Genomic DNA, 17741 nt, shown 5'->3' with positions numbered 1-17741 from the left:
TTTATGCACAGCTCTCTTAAGATCCTGCCACAGCGTCTCATGACTGTATATCGTGCCTAAAAATTTCAAGCAACTATGTTTCTTCTTATGTTGAAAATAATAGAGCACAAGTACTTGTAATACACAGCTGTATTTGGCCTTAGAAAGTTGTATGAGCCAAAACAAATTCTAGTTTTAATACATTTTATTAATCTGTTGTGTATTTAAATCAAAGGAAATGTGTTTTACATGTGATATACTGATTCCTGTTGCACTTCCTTAAAAAAAATCTTTTGTATAACTAGCAAACTCTGTGTCATTTCATTTACCTTAAGTATGCTCCCTAACCACCCCGACCCCATGTGTGCTTTATATCGCAATGATATAAAATAGGATTACACTGTAGTGCTTGCTAGTACAATGGGCTATGATTAACATGTCTTATGTATGTATGTCCTATGTATGTACTTATTTCTACAAAATGATAATACCATAGTAGATGGGTTGTTTTAGTTAATTCAATAAAAATTTCATGTCAAGTTAGGAAGATAGTACGACCAGCAAACTAACACATAACCATATGAGGATGGGTTCTCTGTTGAGTCTGGTTCCTCTCAAGGTTTCTTCCTATCACCAGCTCAGGGAGTTTTTCCTTGCCACCGTCACCCTGCTTGCTCATCAGAGACCTCATACATACACACTTCACTTTACTTTTGTTTGTGTAAAGCTGCTTTGAGACAATGACCTTTGTAAAAAAGCGCTATACAAATAAAAATGAATTGAATTGAATTGAATTGAACACATCTGAGAGTCTGGTCTCGGTCTTGACATGAACTCGGCCATGTGTGGTGTTGATCTCGTCTTGGTCTTGCCCCCTTCTCATATTCGGTCTTGACTCGGACTCCCAAGGCTAGGGTCTTGGTCTTGACTCGATCTTGGCTAAGGTAGTCTTGAACCCAACACTACTAGCTTCTCTTAGAAATAATGAAAATACAGCAACAACAAATTAGCACAAGAAATGCTAAACATGTCACAAATATTTCAATATATACGTGTTTCAGAGAAGACGTTTTATTTATCAGAATTGGTGTGAAAAATTTTGTGATGTTTCATTTTCATCTGCTGTTCATTGGCTGCGTGTTCTTTGCAATATGAGTCACAAATCTAGCTAAGCACACCTTCATGACCTCAACATTTTTGCATCATTTTCCTACTTTTTCAATTTTACAGCAACATGAGTGTATTAATGACCTGCACACTTGGATCCAGTCCAAGTTCTCAGCTGCTCATCGGACACATGAATGAAAAACTGTGAACACCTGCTTTTGCAGTTCTAGGCAAAGGAACTCAAACATTTACCTAATGAGCGAGTTGCACCTGTCAGACAATGAGGCTTCGCTCATGAGCTGCCCAGTTTGCATGTTATCCCATGTATCTGCACTTCCAGCTATACACTCAACCTGCTCTATGGCCTACTGGCACGCACGCATGCAAAACATTGCTTACTGTCGGCAGAGCTCAGCTGCAGCCCTTGTTCAGGGTGTTCCCAAAAACACACACACTGGCAGGGGAATATTCAAATGCACAGATAAGCTGTATGGTAAGTAGTACAATGTAGTACAGTTAGGAGCCATAAAAAAGTTGTGCGTATTTAGCAGGAGAAGTTCAGGTTCTGCAACAGACTCCAGTATTGATGTTGGTTATGCAAATTATGCAACTCCAGCCATCACATTGAACAGTATAACACTATCAAACAGCATACCTTTATGGGCACGCGTTCAGCAAAATCAGGAAATTGACTGGGTGATGTTTTTTCAATCTTCAACTGTTCAGTTATGGTGAGCCTGTGTCCAATGTCGCCTCAGATTCCTGTTTCTTGGCTGACACAAGTGGAACCCAAGGTGCTCATCTGATGTTGTAGCCCATCCGCCTCATTTTCCTCTGGCCATCTCTCTTATAAAAAAGACTTTTCCACCCACAGAATTGTCACTCACTGGCTTTTTCCCCCTGCACTGTTCTGTGTAAACTTTAGAGACTGTTGCCGTGCATGAAACTCAGACGATCAGCCATTTCTGAAATACTCAAACCAGCTCAGCGGGCACAACCATGCCACGATTAAAGTCACTGAGATTATGTTTTTTTCCCCATTCTGATATTTGATGTGAACACTAACTGAAACGCTTTAATTGTACCTGCATTATGCATTGCGCTGCTGCCACATGATTGGCTGAGTCGATAATTGTGTTAATGAGCAGAGGTACAGGTGTTCCTATTAAAGTGACTGGAGAGTGTATATAAGGCTTATCATAGTTTAAATTAAAGTTCATAGATGTCCTATTGTCAGTTAAATGTCTACTTCTAAACTTAATTCTGATCTTATTTATTTACTCTTCTGCTTCCTCACAAGGCCTAAAGAATATTACAGACAGTTAATCTGTTTATAAGCCTTTATAAGTTCATAAGTCTGAATTATACAGGTCAAATCAAGCTGGTGTTGGGCATCTAACATTAATGTGTGATGTTAAAAATATATTATTAAAACAATGAAAATATATAATTCTTAGCTTGATATGACCGTGTGATGTAAAATTGCAAAGATTGTATTGGTTCTCATTTCTATGTTATTGTGAATTTCCTATTTGAATGCCACAGTAGAACAAGATGTTTTGTGGATCTGTTTCTGATTACTTATAGGAATATTCCACTAAAAAACAGATTGTTTACTCTGGAGGAACTGCAGCTACTCCTGAGAGCCAATTCATTACACTTTCTGAACAAAACAAGCTTTGGTAGGGGTTTTGGCATATGGAACTGAGCACGGCCATATAAAAAGCTCAGTACACCAAAGCATATAGTACTCTATGACCATATAACTCATTTGTCGCTTTCTGCAGTTTTTTGACATATTTAATATGGAAGGCCTTCTTCTTTCTATCCTCAAGTCAGCTTCTAAAAGCCACAGGATGTGAGAAGAATTGTAGGAATTCCTCCAAACACATAAAAATGACAAGGCTCTGCAATTAAAATGACAAGTTTTGCACACAATACATAGTGCAATGTTATTCAAAGGTACACCCATATCTGTTTATCTTCTCAAAACCAAAATCAAATGTTTGCACTGGGCTAAGACCATATATCCAGATCTGAAACACAATCTTCCCACATCTATTGTAGGAAAAATGTTCCCTGTTTTGGGCTTAAAACACCAGCAATGTTTGTCTGAAAATCAACACCAACTGGCTGCAAATGGCGTAGTGCGTTGGGGCCTTTACGGGCAAACAAACATTGATCTTTCTTCAGTCCTGGCTTATCTTATCTTGTCTCTGTTTGCTGCTGATGGCAAGGAGAGGATGGTTCCAGCGGCCCACTACAGCAGCTATAATTAACCAGAAACAGATGATATCTAATGTCTCTGGAGGACAGTGGAACACTTTCCCCGCACAAACCTCCCCAAAGACAATGTGTTGCCATTTAGCAAGGCACCGAGCCCAATTGCTTTTGTGTTTTTTTGCCATTAATTGTTTCTGGCATGCTTGCTGTGGGAGTGCATTCTGTAATTAAACATAATTGCATAAGTGAGCTTGAAACATTATCTCCCATTTGCTGGAGCTGGATCAGTTTTGCCAAAGCAAGGATAAAAGCACAAACAAGTTCAGTGGAGTGGTGATTTTAGCATTTATCCATTAAAGAGGCCTTTTATAACACATGAAAATATTCAGGTGATCCTATTTAGGTTGTAGCAACTGATTTTACATGATTGAAAGCTCTGATGCCAGCTGTGGTCACAAGTAAACAGACCAAACCATATAAACTTAAAAAGTTTCACAAATAAGACAAATGTTTGATGCTTTGTTTATATATCTTGAAAGACACGCATTAAATTACAAGTAAATAGTTCTAAAAAGAATAAAAGCTATGTTCTTTTTCAAAACATTTTTTTGAAAAAAAAAAATCTCAAAAACATACAGACATATAACTTTCTCCCTGAACTGTATCAAAGATTCTCATAGAGAGCAATATTTATTGGAGAAAAAATTTGTGGAGTATGTGAATTATCACTAGCACATGACAAGGTTTAAAAAGTGGATATTTGTGTAACATATCCACCAAAATGCCTGATTACTAACAATAAAAATCAACTCATTGCTCATCTCATCAGACATCTGTGGTAGAACTATGTTACTGAAAGCATTTTCCAGAACAACATTTTGTTATATCAGTTGTGCTGCATACTGCTATTCCATGTGCATCAGTGTGTTGATCCTCAAAGCAAGAGAAGAAGGAATCACTTTTTACAGGAGAAGCTCAGAGAATATGTGCGTCATGTAATGAGGGACTTTATGCAGGAGGTAAGGCAGGATGGTGAGGTTAGTGGTTAATAGCTTCCCTTTAATTTCAACTCTTTAATATTCATATATTTTTGTATTGTTTGCAAGGTTTGATAGGTTTTATGATTGGATTTGTGTTTGAATTTGTGATTGAGTACTGTTGACTTTGTTTGGCTGCTCAGCTATTTATCAGGAAGCTAGCTTGAGGAGTCTGCTTTAGCAAACACTGTGATTGTCTTGTTTTTGCTAATTCCTGTTATGTGTTAAAAATAACTCTTGGGCACTCAATTACCACTAAATTAATTTGTTGATTAAAATAACCATGTAGTAGATGAATAGCACAGGTATATCTCATCTTCAAGAGCAAAAAAAAAAAAACATAGCCAGCATGCAGTGTTAGAGAACTAGCTTGGCTAACATTAATTAGCTATCTGAAACAACTTCACAGCTGAGGTTTTAGCTCAGGTGCTAGCGCTCGCCATTTTTGATTGTCAGCTCTTTAGGGTTCTCCATCAACGTTTGGTGTTCTTCCATGTCTAAGTGCTGGCCTACAACTCTGACACTGTCATATCGCTGTTCATAGCAGTTCTTCTTTTGTTCCTTGGATTGTTGCATGATGACTAATGTTGTTTGAGTCCAAACAGGAAAAAAAACAGCTCTGACTTTAAAGATTTGTTCAAATTTGGCAAGATTAGGTCTCTAATGGTTAAATAGGTGGAGTTGAGATTTTAGATTTGAATGATTTTTTTTTACTCCTCCTCATTCCTGCCCATGTACACAAAGCTCCACACCAAGAACTTACCGTGTTTCAACTAGAGTTAGCATTAGCGAGGACATGTCATGTCAGTTTCAAGTACACTCAGATATTCAGTAGCTTGAAAGGCAAGTTATAATACAATAAACACACAAAATTCGACCGGTAATTATTTATGAGAACGTTAATGAGTGTCGTCGCCCCATATCTAAATTTGATTCATTATGTAAAGCTGGCCATTCAAACAATTCAGAGCTTTATACACTGTGTTTTTACACTATTTTTTCTACCACTGATACAGTATAGATACTTATATCTTTTTCAAAAAAAGATACTGCAGCTTAAACAATATTTTTTATAACCATTAACTATACTAAATGAGTTAAAATCCATTATCAAATAATCAGTTCAGTTTTGAGGTGAACACATTGGATGAATCCAAATACATGTACATTTCTTCCTCCATCATATCCCAATCACATCAGGAGTTATTTCCCATGAGTATCTCCCCCTGACCTTTTCCCAAAGCAATGCAGTGCAAATATCACCTTGTGGCATGTTATTTGGGACCTCGTAATGAAAGTGGTTTTCTTCCCTATGCGTGCCAACCCTCCACTTACCTGACACATTCAAACATGTGCTGAATAACCTTTCTCACAAACCATATCTGGATCTGCGCAGCATGGTCCTGATAAACAGTGAAAGGGGGAAGGGTAAATGCGTCCAGACCTGTGTAATTAATTCACTCTAATTTTGAAAACAATGACTTGTGATCATTTGGTAAAGCTGTCAATTTATTAGGCACACTACAACGCCCACCGCCCTCCCCCCAGCCCTGCAATCTCTGAACTGCATCTGAGCATCATTGTTAATCAAGTTCACTCCTTCAAGGCTACAGTTTATCCACACCAGCATGATAATATCACATGACAATTATCATCACTGAATGGTTTGAGTGAGTTTTCATTACTTCAAAGAGGTGGAAAGCATCTTGTAGAAACCATGTCCAGATGAATTTCTTGAATTGTATCCCTGTTGTCTCTCTAGAAGAAACTTCAACAGATGAGAGAGGATAGAAAAGGTCAAAACACATCTCACACTAGGAATGAAAAGCAGCTCCTACCATGACTGCCTAAAAAACACAGGCTTGGCAGACAGATTACTTTATCATGTCTGGTCACCTCCTCTTGTCGACCATTTCCCCTCAGGCTAAGTAAAGAGATGTATGCGGCTGTCTGATGGGAAGCTGCTGAGATATGCAGTCCCTGCAAATCCCACCAACGCACAGAGGCGTGAAAGAGGGAACGTGCTGGTGCTGACCAACGGAAGAGCTGAGATTAGACAGCCTGGGAGAGGAAGGAGCCAGAGTTTGCTTTGCAGAGGCTCTGTTTACAGAGAGAAACGAATTATCTGTTTTCACTTTCTATTTCCACTTCAGTTGTAATTGTAGTGCCTATACCACAGACCGACGGAGAAAATAGAGTTTGCTGTGGCGCAGCATAAACAGAGTGAGCACTGGCAGACATGAAAGGCATATCAGACTGTAAAGAAACACCCTGGGATGGAGACCTCCCCTCCTTCACAGATTAGATTATCAGTCTCTGGGTCTGCTGCACACACATGCGGATGTCCTTGCCCAGGGAAATGAACACACCATTCCAGGGTGGAGGTCCAATTGTCTTGGAAATAAAAATAAATTTGAGTGTTCTGGCCATCTTCAGTGTGAGCTAAAGCTGTCTTGAAGTCATTAGAATTGCAAAATCTTGAGAGAGTGATTAAAAAAAAAAACACCTTTTTCAACAGCGCATGTATGAAATCAGAACCCGATTGACAGCAGAATTATCTGAATGACATCACCTCACCTTTTTATGACAAGTAGCTGTGGGCAGCACAAAGCTGCATTTCAAATTATGCTTCGCCTATCTTTGGACTGCGTAATCAGTGATTACTGATGATTTTCATCAAGGTTCAAGTGGCTCTTGAGAGCCCCGGAGCGCAGAGAAATGACCACCTCCACCTCAGAGGTTGTTGATTACTGCATTCTCCAGCTGTGTCAGTAAGGGTCCACGGCTGAATCGCAGCTATTGTCTGCTCTCAGCACAAGATTCACCCCCATCTTAGCATAAAGTTCAAACCTAAATGCTGTCTCCCATTTCATCTAATCACTCAAAATGCCACCTCGGTTTCTGCCATTTATTCTGATTTTGTGCTTATTTGGCATTTCATCTTTTGTCCTTGCAAAAAAGAAGTCACCATGGTGTCTATTTTATCCCGTATTTATAGCAGACTCTAAACTGATAACAGCGTGGTATGAACTGAATGAGACTATTGTCTGTATAATAACACTGGAGAGAGACCTGTTTCTTTAGCATGAGATGCCAAACATTTGGTGAGACAAAAAGCTTTGGTGATTAATAACACCATGTCTTGAGTCATGAATAAAAGAAAAACAGGAATGCAGACTTTTATTTATACAGCTTATGACACTTTGTTGAAGTCAGCGATGGAATCCACTGAGAGATATCAGAGTGCTCTGTGAATGAATCCATTAAAGGATAACCAGATTCTTTTCGAATGATAGGATAGTATCTCAGACATGATTGATTAAAATTGTTATTTATTTAGAAATGATAGCACTTCATTTGTAGGTGCTAACTGTCCATGAGAAATACAGCAAGCATAAAGTCACCGAATTTTGTGCCACACAGCAATATTAATGTTTTGCGCACATTTTCAAGTTTTTAAAACGGTATTGCATGGCCTCGCTGGCTATTGCGTTTGCTTTTAGGAAGTGGATGATGCATGTGAGAGAGGTACTAAAGCATGGCCTTGATTTGTGAGAGGTGGAAAAGGAGGTCTGCTGCTCGGCTATGAGAGGACAGATGGCTCATGATGGCTCTTTTAGCTCAGCGCGAGAGGCCGCCGCTCCATCATCATCTTCACGAGCATTAACAGATGATTGGACTGGATAAAGCGTTACAGCCCCTCACCAGGGTAAAGCTCTGAGATTCTTTTTTTTTTTTTAATAAAACAAGCAAATGGGCGCAAGCAAATTGGACCATGAGTAAGATTTGGTTAAGAACTTGAAAATGCTTGAAACTGATGAAAAGCTGCTTTATGGATCCATGGAAACAAACTATTTCATTACACGTTTGGGGGGGGGGGGGCAGGGGAGGGGGGTGCAGTTTGCAGTTTGCGCTGGTTCTGTACAAAACAGAATTAACTGGTTGTGAACAATAGTTGGTAATAATTAATTAAAATTTTATACCTGTATGTTATTACTTAACAAACATTATTAGTATATTCAGGAGGATCATCTATATTGTTGCTAATGGTTGCCTGAAACTGTGCTGTAGGCTGGAAGAGATACAGCATTGCAGCCAAGAGTGGCAGAGGAAATGTCATGGTAACGGTAATGAGAAAAATTACTGTTTGTACATATCATGACTAGCTGCAGGTGTTTCAGAACTCAAGAATCAATCCAGTGCAAAAGGGCTACCTGGTGTGCCATAACACATCCACTGAATGGATTTCCTAAAAAATTACACCATTGTCATGCTCCTTAAAGCCTTGGTTTGTTTTTCACCAGCAGAACAGTGACTTACAAGCTGGGGATGGTTTAATGGGTTATTGCCTTCACCAAAACACACTCATGGGGCCACGTCTGAGGCTGAGCCCTTTGTAATATCAGTTTTATTGTTTCCAGCTGCTGGAATGATGAGTGAATGTCAGAGAGATGCCACATATCCCCCAGAGTTTGACATTAATGGCGTCTCGGCAATCATTTCTGTTTATGAACTTGGAGCCACAGACTGCGAGACACCACTCTTCTGCCAGTCTGTCCCTCCTACCTGGTTATTAAAGGAATGGTTTGGGGAAATATCAAGTTTATCGATTCAAGACAGCATCAACTCAGCAAGTGCATTCATTTGACCGACAGAATTTTAACTTCCATTGCTTGTTAGCTACTTTTGTCTCATGGCTACCAGACAAAGATAGAGAACCAAGATTTGGACAGAAAACAAGTAGCAAATGATTGACTACATTTGAGGTAAGTAGGATATTTGTGTAAATTTAAGTTTTCCACAAATCGTTCTTGAAATGCTGTTTAGCTCAAAGAGACGTGGCGCAGCTGCTCAAAGTACACTCTGCTGCTTTGTTCCCTCCCAGCTGCAAATTTCAGCCCTTTTTTGTGAACATCTTTTGCTGTGGGTTCATTTGAAGTCTTTTGGAGAGGTGATGAGTGGCACCGGGGTGTAAATGGCAGCGGTGAACTGAGGTGTGTGTGGCAGGGCGTTGGTGAATGCTTAAGAGACCGGCTCGCTGCAAAGCTTCCACTTCAAATACGCAGGTTCAACAATTCAAGGTGGATGCCCATCTGTTCAGTGACCTCTGCTGCAAGTGCTGAAGGTGAACAAAGCCATTGTGTGTGTGCGTGTGTGTGTGTGTGTGTGTGTGCGTGTGTGTGCGTGTGCGTGCGGGCACACAGATGCTGCTATTCCTGATGACTGTTTGAAAGTGAATTACAGTCCTTGAGTGAAACAAGAACAGAGAAACAAGAAAAAAGTACTATGTAAACAAACATTAGACGGGCTCACACTATCTTGCCTCAACAGGCTGGTCTTTAATTACACATCTTTAGCCTTCCGCTGACCCTGTGAGACAGCATTATTCCCCAGCGTGTGGACGGTGGCCAGACTGAGGTGACCCCTATCTGCCAGCACTACGCTGCAGCAAACACTGCTTCCATCAAAGCCACTATTGTATCTACCATTTGGAGGGATCAGATGATGCTCTTCTCCTTCTCCCTCTCTCTTTCTCTCTCTCTCTCTCTGTCTCTCTCTCACACACACATATTTCCTGCTGGCAATCAAAACATCAAAGCTTCTTTGCTGTATTTCCTGCAGGTGAGTGAATACTAAAGAAACTTAGTATTCACTCACTCCCCTTCAACAAATATGACTTTTTTGTACAAAATTATGTACAAGAAATGACCAGTACTAGAAATGATCAGTACTACAAGTTCCCCAGGGTGAACTAAGAGCTTACGAGAGGCAGGGATGGGCAAAAATAAATAAGCCTATACCAAAGTGTATTTTTGTGTATAATACATACACTCACAGAGTACTTTATTAGGAACACCTGTACGCCTAGTTATTCATGCAATTATCTAATCAGCCAATCATGTGGCAGCAGTGCAATGCATAAAGTCATGCAGATACGGGCCAGGAGATGCGGGTAATGTTCACATCAACCATCAAAACGGGGAAAAATGTGATCTCAGTGATTTTGACCATGGCATGATTGTTGGTGCCAGATGGGCTGGTTTGAGTATTTCTATAATTGCTGATCTTCTGGGATTTTCACACACAGCAATCTCTGGAGGTTACTCAGAATGGTGCAATAAAAAAAAAACCATCCAGTGACTGGCAGTTCTGTGGACGGAAACACCTTGTTGATGAGAGAGGTCAACGGAGAATGGCCAGATTGGTTCGAGCTGACAGAAAGGCTACAGTAACTCAGATAGCCATAATTTACCCATCTTCTCATGTCTACTTCCAGCATGATAATGCACCATGTCACAAAGCAAAAGTCATCTCAAACTGGTTTCATGAGTTCAGTGTTGTTCAGTGGCCTTCCCAGTCACCGGATCTGAATCCAATAGAACACCTCTGGGATGTGGTAGATTCACATGGGACATTCACAGCATGAAAGAGCACCTGAATAATCTGCAGGAATTGCTTTGTAATCATGTCAACATGGACCAGTATCTCAAAGTAATGTTTCCAACATCTTGTGGAATCCGTGCCACGAGGAATTGAGGCTGTTTTGAGAGCAAAGGGAGGCCCTACACAGTATTAGTGTTCCTAATAAAGAGTTTCCTCCATAATGACTGAAGGTTTTTGAAACTGTTCCTGGACATGCAGAGAATTTCTAACCATAGAGCAGCTCTGGTGCGAGTACCTGCTGTAAAATCCATCTGGGTTGCATGACCGTCGTTTTACGCAGGTTCATCATGCAAGTGGTTTTTTTGTTTATGTTTTTGAAAATATATTTTAAAAATGTAGTACAAATCACTGTTACTTTATAATTCATATTTCATATATACTTGTATATATGTAGATGTATACATCTATCCACCACATCTGCAGCACTAAATGTGGCAACTACAAACAAGAATTTCAACAGAAAATGGACCTTGTTTACACAATAAACACCCATAATGGTATCTAAGGGCATTTGTTCAATTCTGTCAATTAAAATCTATGACTATATATTGGAAATTTAAAGCTACAGCTGTTTCACACTAACAATATGGGAGACATGAGAGAATCACCTCACCTTTTTACTAAAGCTGTTGTTATGTAGTTTTATCCATCTTTTGAACACTGGAGCAATGCAGTAAAAACATTTGGTTCATTCAACTTTCCCTGTGGTTTTGAGGTATCAGATGGAAGCTGAGGCTCTTCTATGTTAACCCTGAGATACACTGAAGAATAAGCACAAGTTCTTTTCTCTGAAAAAGCAGTCCCATCGCATACAATTAGATTAACACAGATTTACAGCTTAATTAACAAGCATCTTTAACTGGAGAATACATGTTTTGCATAAATATTGCAAAATAGTGCATGGATAGACTTTTAGACTTTTAGACTTTCATCATAAGTGAGTTTTGTATAAATTGGTTTCTTTTCTCAATATATCACATAAGTGTCAAAAGTGTCAAAATTATTGTCAGTTGTAATCTCACATATGCTCCATATGCCACAGTGTTAGATTAATACTAGGTTGAAACCCGCTGGGGTATTCCTATAAGTGAGTGTGATGAGTAGTGTTGTTGTTATTGTTGTGCACCTGCATTTCCTTTCAAGCACTAGTGCAAAATCAATTACATACAAAGACCTATGTGGCCTTGTTTATGTAGACAAAGCATACTTTACATCTTTATATAATTTAGAGCTCCAGTCTTATTCCAGTTAGCAAAAATGCCATAGCAAACCCTAGTACCAAATTTTAAAACCACATGAGAACATGTAAGTCGCATGAAAAGCCCGGCTGATAATGGACAGACCGTGGTGTTAGAGACAGGCCGTATAAATGAGGTCAGAGCTGTGCAGTGAGCGGCCCGAAGCCGTGACAGCTCCATTACCCAGAGGTGGGCAGATGCCTGGCAGCCTGCAGCCGAGGCAGGTGGAAGGGGAGTTGGGCAAGGGTGAGCAGGTGTTCTCCCTGTGGGCACCACACTCCCCCATCCAACACCCCCAGCCATGCACACTCCCCCTGACACACACATACGCTCTCCCCACCTGGCCACTCACACTGCAGCCCTTAGCTAAGCACAGCTCCGTATAACAGGCACTGTATATGACAGGAGAGCATGAAGGACAGAAGGCACTACCCTTCATTTCTAAAAGGAATTGACCTGAGATCACAAGAGCTGTGTGACGGGGTAATTTGGAGTGTCTCTGTGCAAGTGGGCTAGGGAAGTTACAAATGCAAGGCAGTCACAATTTGTTTTGTGGTTTGTGCTGACATGGGTGGGGAAGCCCAAAGAGCTCCAGGTGAAACTAGCATTATGTTCCAGAAGGCACCTGTGTGTGCATGAGCGTGTGTGTGAGTGTGTGTATGCGCTCATTCTACAGAAATACCCCACAACACAAATCTGCAGGGCCTCCACTCTTTACTAACAGACTGGTGCGACCTCTTCTATTTCCACACAAAGTTCTCTGAGCAAACTGAGTTTCTGTCCTCCTCACACGCCCTCAGTGTGTTTTAAACACCTAGGAGCCAGAAGCAGGACTGAAGCCAGATCAGACGTACTGTCCAAATTCTCACTGCTTCCAGCCTTTGATGTTTCAGCACTGCTATGAGGCCGTGCAGCTAACAGCACCTGTCCTGTGAAGTCATGCCTCAGGCATCTCTCACACTGCAAGCGAGTGAGTATGCGAGCCGCAGGCCAGCAATGTCGGTGGGATTCAATATGTTGGCGTTACAGATGTGTAACTGCCTGATATGCTTGCCAGCTGCCCTGCTTGAGTCAATATGACTCTCTAAAAGCATGCACAAGCATACAGACAAAATCTACCACTGAACTGTCACATGTCTCTCATCTACATTGGTGCTAGAAATTTGTGAACCCTTTATAATTTTCTGTATTTCAGCATAAATCTGATGTGAAGTGTGATAAGATCTTCATCTAAGACTAGATGAAGAGAACCCATTAAACAAATGATGCAAAAACATTATAGTGTTTACATTTATTTATTGATCAAAATTATCCAAATATCTTTGTCTGAAAAAGTATGTGAATCTCTAGGAGTATGAGTTCATTTAAAGGGGTAATTGAAGTCAGATGTTTTAATCAAGGGGATGGCAATCAGGCGTGAGTTTAGCAGGCCCTTCCATGTTTCAAGAACATAAACTTGAGTCTTCACTATCAAAGATTGGTCTTCACCACACAGCTTTATGGAAGTGTGCCATGCCTTGATCAAAGGAGATTCCTGAGGACCTCAGAAAAAGAGTTATCGATGCTCACCAGGTTGGAAAAGCTTACAAAACCATTTCGAAAGAGTTAAGCCTTCATCAATCTACTGTGAGGCAGATGATATACAAATGGAGGAAATTCAGTACCACAATTACTCTCCTAAGGAGTGGTCATCCAGCAGAATTCATTCCAAGGGCGTATAATAATAATAATATTACCGGATGTCACAAAGAACCCCGAGAATAAGATCTAAGGACATACAGACCACTGTTGCATTGAGTAATGTCAATGTTCATGAGGCCACCATCAGGCAAACACTGAACAAGAAGGGTGTGAATGGCAGGATAGCAAGGAGGAAGCCACTACTCTCCAAAAAGAACATTACTGCCTGTCTGAAGTTTTCTCAAGACCACGTGGAAAAGCCAGAAGACTATTGGAAAAATGTTCTGTGACAGATGAATCCAAAATAGAATTTTTTGGTTTAAATGAAAATTGTTATGTTTGGCAAAAACCAAACATTGCATTCCAACATAAGAGCTTCATCCCAACTATGAAGCATGGAGGTGGCAGCATCATGGTTTGGGGTTGCTTTGCTGCCTTGGGTCCAGGATGGCTTGCCATTATTAATGGACGCATGAATTCTGGATTGTACCAGCAAATTCTACAGGTGAATGTCAGGGTATCTGTCCATGAACATGCAGCAAGACACCCACACTAAACACACATGTAAGTCTACAAAGAAATGGTTAAAGCAGAAGAAATTTAACATTTTGGAATGGCCATGTCAAAGTCCTGATCTTAACCCAAGAGAAATGTTGCAGAAGGACCTTAAAAAGGCAGTTCATGCAAGGAAGCCCACCAACATCACTGAGTTAAAGCAGTTTTGTTAGAAGGAATGAGCCAAAATTCCTCCAATCCAAAATTCCTGCAGGATTGATCACCAGCTACTGTAAAGTTTGGTTGAACTTATTGCTGCTCAAGTTGGTCACACCAGTTACTGAAAGCAAAGGTTCACATACTTTTTCCAACAAAGATATTTAATGTTGGATGATTTTACTCAATAAATAAATGTACAAACTATAAGATTTTCGCATTATTTGTTCAATTGGGTTCTCTTTATCTAGTTTTAGGACTTAGATAAAGATCTGATCACATCTCTGTCTTTCTTATGCACAAATACAGAAAATTGTAAAGGGTTCACAAACATTCTAGCGGCACCGTAAGTCTAGAAGTTCAGTGAGAATGAAGGTCAAATTCACTGTTTGTTTTATTCAATTACAGCTTACAATACAGTAATCTGTTTTAGCAAAAGCCAACAATAATGCATTTTTATAGGTAGCAAAATTTCTGGGTTTATTACCTCTTCACAGGAAAAATGCTACATTGTTTAGATTGTGAACTGTTTATTTTCTTATGATTAATCACAATGTTATTGAACTAATTCCTCCTCTGCATGTTGCACCCATATGTCTGACCTAAACACCTGTATTATATAATTATAGATAACTAGGTATGTTGTGTGCAATTCCAAAACCCAGTTTTTCACAGAATATTTATTATAAAGAGAGCTTACCTAATCTAAATGACCTATTTTAAATGTTTAAAGAAAATTCTTGATGGTATATCGTTAATCATGACAAAATACTTAATCCTTTAAGCAAGGAATAAAACACGACAGGGTGTACTGTTATAGGAAAATAATCAACAGGTTCTCATGATGCTGATCACACCCCAAAGTTGATAATTTTCCAATAACACATTCTAAAGTGTTTTATTCCTCTTCTACCACAGCAACTTGCCGATTATTACAATTTTATTTATGAATGACAAGTTGTGTTTTTTATCCATTTATAGTTATATTTAATATTGTAGAACATCTGCAAAACAATTTCGTTTTATCACTTACAATATAACAGCTATAAACAGTCATCCACACACAAGCCTCTATTTTTCTCTCTCTCAATGCTAATAAAGCAAGAAAATACAGCTTGTCATGTTACTGAGAAACCTCTCTATCCTGAGGTTTTTCCCATTTTGGAACACTTAAAAGAATAGCCTTACCTCTGACTGTTCTGAATCCCTGACACTTGAGACTCCTTCCAAAAAATTAAATTAATGTCTCCTCACAGAAAACTTCACCATATCAATGATTATACACTTTTAATGTTTATGTGGTGCATCTCCCGTACAAGTCCCTGTGTAAGTTGTTACTATAGAAAGAATAACATTACAATGAGCACATTAATATAAACCTGTGATTCGCCTTGCAGCTGGAACTACTGTCAGAGCTGCTGTTATAGAAAATTAATCACCTTCTGACCAATCAGATTTGAGAATTAGACCACACTGTGGTATAGGTATTTAAAAATGCATGTGAAAAACACCAGTGGCTTTTCCTTTGGGGCTGGTAGGGCAGACACACTGTCTGAACTTACACTTTGCCTTTTGAGGAAACTTATTAGATTTAATTCTGATTATTTGCTATAAAACAAGATCTTGGCTACCACAGAGTATTTTTAAACTAGTCTAATCTGGCAACCCTATCATTAACGTTAAGTCCCACTGCTCCTCCCCCGAGCATGGGGCAGTGTGATTCGTGCCCCAGTGGGTGTCTATTAGCTCTTGTTGCAGTTCTTATTTTTGACTACAAGATGCAGTAAAATCTTTACATCTAGAAAGGCGAGCAAATCATTGGAACATTGATTTCTGTCAAATAATGACATTTTTTTAAATCATTGGTCATGCAAAATTGGTAATTAGAATTTCAACAGAATTTAAAATGGAGATGAATGAGGACTTTATGAAAATGAACATCTGTTGAATGGCTCATATACATGGTGGCGCTCTGCCCCACCTGACTCTATGAACAATCCACCACTGATAGAATATAGATTATAAAAAACATAAACAATCTTAGAGTACACTTCAATATGGAAGATGTGTTCTAGTGCCCAGATGTCTTCCTCAAGGAGGATTCTAGGAGCTTTCCCTGAGTGGAGTTGGACAGAGGATCTGGCAACCTGTGCTTCGTGAACCCTGACTGCAGAAAAAGGTGTTCTCCTTCTCACACCTTTCAGAAACAGCTGAGAAAAAAGTCTATTATTCTGAAACCCTACACCATTTGGCCCATGTTCCATTCAATATAGAACACTGAGGGAACACCTGAGAGACTCAAGTTTCATATGATGGTTCAAGGGATGCTATTGAATCGTGTTAGGTTACACAATGTCCTTTTGTTTTCCAACATTTCAGAAAGAAAAGGTCAGAAAGCACTCGATAACACGTTGAGTACTAAGGGAAACCTTCATTTGTATAGCATAATCTGCAAATGATTTATGTTGGTATAAAGCATGGTCTCATGGAGCATCACAGTTTCCAGCCTACGTCTGTTCGGTGAAGAAATAAGAACTGAGGTGCACATTTTGGGGTGTATGGAACAAGCTGGAACAAATTTTGAGCTAATCTCTTCTGGAAGTAAAGTAGAACATCATCACCCTGTACATCGTGTTGGCTATAGTCACCCTGAACTCCACTATCATACTAAACAGTAGGTCAAAGAGGTGTTCCCCTATATGCACTACACAGACACACTATGCAGTATGCTAGTGTGTTGTTTGGGACACAGCCCATGGTTGCACGGGACACTAGATGGGCTATGAATGGAAGACGTCACGAGGCCGGCGCCAGAGAGACGGCAGGATCAGTAGTAAGTGACAGTCGTATAGGCTCTGTGAGAGTGTGCAATTGTGTGTGTGTGTGTGTGTGTGTGTGTGTGTGTGAGAGAGAGAGAGAGAGAGAGAGAGAGAGCATGTTTTTATATCTTGGTGGAGACATGGATTGGAATATCGGACTATATTTGGCCTTGTGGGGACATTTGGCTTGTTCCCATGAGAAAAAATGCTTTTTTACAAGAAAGAAAGAAAGAAAGAGCCTAAACATCTCATTTGGTCACTGATGTTAATGTAAGGGTTAGAGTTAGGTGTAACCATAGCATTAATTAGCTAATTAACTAATTATCTCAATTGGATGTCCTCAAAAGAATTGTGTGTGTGTCTGTGTGTGCGCGCACGCGCATACATGTACACCAGCCAGCAGAACGCAAGAACTCAAGTTCACAACCTACCAGGTTTGGGTGATTAAGGTAGGCTTATAGGCCTACATGCAGTAGGAACACACACCAATAATGTCAGTGGAA

The sequence above is a fragment of the Pangasianodon hypophthalmus genome, chromosome 19, assembly GCF_027358585.1.
Source record: "Pangasianodon hypophthalmus isolate fPanHyp1 chromosome 19, fPanHyp1.pri, whole genome shotgun sequence".
NCBI classification, from domain to species: domain Eukaryota; kingdom Metazoa; phylum Chordata; class Actinopteri; order Siluriformes; family Pangasiidae; genus Pangasianodon; species Pangasianodon hypophthalmus.
This window is presented reverse-complemented; position numbering follows the sequence as displayed.